The 4,253-nt window shown below is 43.3% G+C and overlaps 5 non-coding genes across 5 annotated transcripts; 1 reads left to right on the top strand and 4 right to left on the bottom strand.

Annotated features, from left to right (window-relative positions):
- The first annotated feature begins 702 nt into the window (after positions 1-702).
- Positions 703-775, top strand: trnar-acg (transfer RNA arginine (anticodon ACG)). The gene has a single exon. It is a non-coding gene; the product is annotated as a tRNA-Arg (tRNA).
- Positions 776-1,072: 297 nt separating this feature from the next.
- Positions 1,073-1,145, bottom strand: trnam-cau (transfer RNA methionine (anticodon CAU)). The gene has a single exon. It is a non-coding gene; the product is annotated as a tRNA-Met (tRNA).
- A 1,261-nt stretch (positions 1,146-2,406) lies between these two features.
- Positions 2,407-2,478, bottom strand: trnah-gug (transfer RNA histidine(anticodon GUG)). Its single transcript has one exon. It is a non-coding gene; the product is annotated as a tRNA-His (tRNA).
- A 1,236-nt stretch (positions 2,479-3,714) lies between these two features.
- On the bottom strand, positions 3,715-3,787 carry trnar-acg (transfer RNA arginine (anticodon ACG)). Its single transcript has one exon. It is a non-coding gene; the product is annotated as a tRNA-Arg (tRNA).
- Positions 3,788-4,167: 380 nt separating this feature from the next.
- On the bottom strand, positions 4,168-4,239 carry trnah-gug (transfer RNA histidine(anticodon GUG)). Its single transcript has one exon. It is a non-coding gene; the product is annotated as a tRNA-His (tRNA).
- Between the last annotated feature and the right edge of the window lie 14 nt (positions 4,240-4,253).

Here is a 4,253-nt window from a genome sequence, read left to right as displayed (position 1 = left end):
GTAGAGCCGATGAGACCTCTTTAAAGAACAATTCAAGTTTAACCGCTTTCACCTCAGAATAATTTCAGGCTCCTCTCTCTGCTCTCTCTTGGTCAGGAAGCTGACAGACTGTAAAAAAGGGTGGCCTCCCCCCTCTAATCCAAACCTCAAAGCCACAGCATTGTCTTCCAGGTGGACATTGACCACAGAATACAGTTCCATTGTATCTTGATTTGCAAACTAGCATGTGACATGGAGGGAGTTAGTTTGATCCATCAGTGGAGAATGGCTGGGTCTGATTTTTCTAAGCCATGGGGACGAGGGATGGAACCAAGCAGACACTAACATTTAATGTATCTCACCACAAGCCTGCTGAGGTGAGAAAAAAGGGGAACACACCAGAACCAGGGAAAAACCATCAATTTCAACAGAAACAAAAAAATAAGAGCTCACACAATGCCATCACCACAGCAGGGGCTAAAGAGATCCAGTGGCCGTGATTGTGTAGTGGTTAGTACTCTGCGTTGTGGCCGCAGCAACCCCGGTTTGAATCCAGTTCACGGCAAACCCAGTTGACTTTTGTGTGTTTACATATCATTTAAAAAAGGTTAAGTCAAGCATATTTTTCTGTTCAAGGCCTCTCATTATACCAACCATTTGATCACACACCTCCAATGACTATTTACATGATGATGGAGGCTCCATTGTAATGGTGGTTGCATAGGGCTAGTGGCGCAATGGATAACGCGTCTGACTACGGATCAGAAGATTCTAGGTTCGACTCCTGGCTAGCTCGACAAAGCTCTAGCTGAACATGTGTGGGATGTTTCTCATCTTCCTGCACTTCTCCCTGTTAATCACAAAAACATGCACATAAGAGCTGCATATGACATTAACATCATCCAAGTTGTGCGAGAATTTGCTTCAACAACTTGCAGCCTTTTAAAATTGGTGTTTCTGCTGCCTCTCTGCTTTCTTGGGAGCATTTGCTTGTGACTGTGATAGTTTGGTTGAGACTTTTCTGCAATTTCATTAGATTGACAATGTTTAAAGCAATATGGCAGAAGGCGAAAGATGCCAGCATCAAAACATGTGCCCCGTGTGAGGCTCGAACTCACGACCTTCAGATTATGAGACTGACGCACTGCCTACTGCGCCAACGAGGCTCAGAACACAGCATACATGAATGTTTTTTTTTCCTCACATATGTCTGTATGCTATGGGGACGAGAGATGGTGCCAAGCCATGGTATTCAATGAGCTCCGACTTAAACAGTTTTGCTAACAGTCCTTTAGAAAGTAAGAAGATCATTGTGTTGTGCATTTTGTCTGATCACCATACCACCACCACAACGACTGAATGTTCAGATTTTCAAATGTTCGGGTCCAGCCCTAGAAATGATCCAGATTTGCTGAACAACCTCAACAGCCAACACCTCTTATTCTTTGTTTTTTATTTTTCTCTAACTCAGACATGTCTTTGATTTCAGGTGTGTCCATCTCTGTCTCTGCGATGGATTCTTTTTCTTCTGTTTCATCAACAGTCTGCTGAGTTGACAGTCTCCTCTTCTTCTCTTGGCTGTTCACTTGTGCTGCAGCTCATGTCCTTGTTGTGGTGCTCCATGATCTGGGCTTTAAGCTGCACATTTTCTTTGCAGAGTCCTTCTTCTTCCTGATGTTTGGCAGCCTGCTTGTCTAGATCTTCTTGAGCTTACAGGAGCTGCTGATGGAGCTCTTGTTGCATCTTGTAACTTGGGATCTTATCTTCTGTGGCATTTATGACTTTTGCCACTTCTGTTTATGAAGCATTTGTGTTTTCATATTTGTGTCTTTACTCCCAGGCCCTGTTGCTAGCAGTTGTCAATCTGTTACAATACAGTTTTTTTTGACATCTGGTCCACTCTGAGCTCAGTTTTGACATTTTTATTCTCCTCATTCAGATGTTGAATATACAACTCCTCCTTGGGTGGATTATAGGGTCTCTTAAAACGCCAGTGCTCCACAGTTTGTCCAGTTTAGTAATACACTGCAGGCTCCTCAGTGTGTCCATGGATGTACACTCCACTGTTTTGTTGGAAGTTGGGACCCTGATGAAGGTCCCACTGTGGATTCTGGATTTTGTCCTTTGTCAGTGGACTCACTTGCATTTTCGTTGATCTCCATTGTCATAGCTTCTGGTTTCGTGTTTCCATTGTCTTGGCTTCACAATATTCAATTGAGCAGCGGACTTGATGACATCACATGTGCTCCTCTTGTCCACCTTCTGCAGTGCAGGTCCAGGTCCTCCTTGTGATGGTACCAGAGACCTTGTGTGCTTCATTTGTACACCCTGATGCCAGCCGCTGCATAAACCTGGAGATATGAAGCCAAACTTCCATTTCCTGACAGCTTCTTGGTTAAATATCCACACACAAAAGTCAACTGGATTTGCCGTGACCCGGATTCGAACCGGGGTTGCTGCGGCCACAACGCAGAGTACGAACCACTATACGATCACGGCCACTGGGTCTTTAAATCCCTTGCTGTGGTGATGGCATGCTGTGAGCTCTGATTATCAAATTATTCTTTTGTTTCTGTCTTAAATTGATGGATTTTCCTCCTGTTGTGTTTAATATTAGTGTCCAGGAAACTGTCAACCTGGAGACTTGTGTACAACTTTTAAAACTTACTAAATTAATAATAACTAAGAAACCATGTTATGATAGGACAGTTTTTGTAGTCAGATCTCTTCAACCATCAGCAGACAGACCTGCAACATGTTGAAAAGAGTCTCAGCTAACAGAGCAGCTCTGACCCTAACGCTTCTATCAGAAGGATGATATGTCACGTCTGACGCCTCATTTCCACAAAGCTCTGTGTTTGTATACGGATCAACCAGAACTCTGTGATCTCTGATGTGTTTGCAGAACTCCTTTTTCCTTTTTTAGGTGTTTTGGATTTTCCTCGAGTACGTTGACAAACACCAACTTTAGAGGTGATTCACAGAGAGTGTGTGTCAGACATGTGGGAAAATGAATTGACCAACAAGCTATTCAGTTATTTGTACATTTGTAAATGTGTCTTTACAAAACAATCCGCTCTCAAAGGACTAAGAGGACACACATCCTGTTATATTTCACCAAACAGTGACTTTGATGTCATTTTCCTGGAATATCCTCTAAGTAGAGAAGTAATGCTCAAGTGTAGCACATGGGACAATCTTTGGAGCTCAACAGGAGTCAAAGCCAGACTTTGCCTCATACAAAGTGTTTTAAAGTGAGGCTGGAGCATGTTTAGCAGCAAACATAATCGTATGAATCTTGACAGGGTTTGACAGTTTTGAACTGGAATCAAATTATTTTCAATGATACGTTTCACAACCAGACTTCCACAGATGACTTATCCAGCTCTGCTGTCTGTCCTCCAGAAAAGATATCTTTTGAGTGAAAATGATAAGAGTGAAAATAATCTATTTGGGACAAATTTGAGGATGTCACCATGAGCTTCATAAAATTTTGATTAAGATTAAAATGATTCCTGACCGAGCGTGTTTCAAACTATGTACGATAAAGCAGAGGCTGGAACGTGTTCAGCAACAATTATTTTAAGTTTAACTTTGTGAAACAGTTGTTTCTGTCAGATTATAGCACATGTGGACAACAGCAAGCTATTATGCAGCTCATTTTATCCATTTTAGTTTTTGTAATGGACAGTAAGTTGAGGGCGACACTGCACAGAAGTAAAGCTAAAGATTCATCGAGCTAGCCAGGAGTCGAACCTAGAATCTTCTGATCCGTAGTCAGACGCGTTATCCATTGCGCCACTAGCCCTACAGACTTGTTATCGGTTAGTTTGGATTCCAAACCTGGTTGGATCTGCGTGCCGGTTCAGGACTATGCTAATGTGCTGCATCCTCTCCTGGTCCAAGAGAGGGACACCAAGAAGATCTATGTCCTTCACACCCATCAGCTCATTCAGCAACTCTTTAATCATGATGATGGTCTGCTCCTACCCTCTTCTCCACCTTCTGCAGTGCAGGTCCAGGTCCTCCTCAGTGATCTGCTGGTTCTCCAGTTTTTCTGTGACACCAAGAACACTTTTCCTCCTCAGCTGCTCCCTCTTGGCTCTCTGCAGTAAGACAGCATCCATCATCTGTCCCTTTGGTTTTCCCTGACAGCTTCTTTGTTAATACACAAAAGTGAACAGGTTCTGCCGTGACCCGGATTCGAACCGGGGTTGCTGCGGCCACAACGCAGAGTACTAACCACTATACGATCACGGCCACTGGGTCTCTGA

The sequence above is a fragment of the Stegastes partitus genome, unplaced genomic scaffold, assembly GCF_000690725.1.
Source record: "Stegastes partitus isolate 25-593 unplaced genomic scaffold, Stegastes_partitus-1.0.2 Scaffold1710, whole genome shotgun sequence".
Lineage (NCBI taxonomy): Eukaryota > Metazoa > Chordata > Actinopteri > Pomacentridae > Stegastes > Stegastes partitus.
This window is presented reverse-complemented; position numbering and strand designations above follow the sequence as displayed.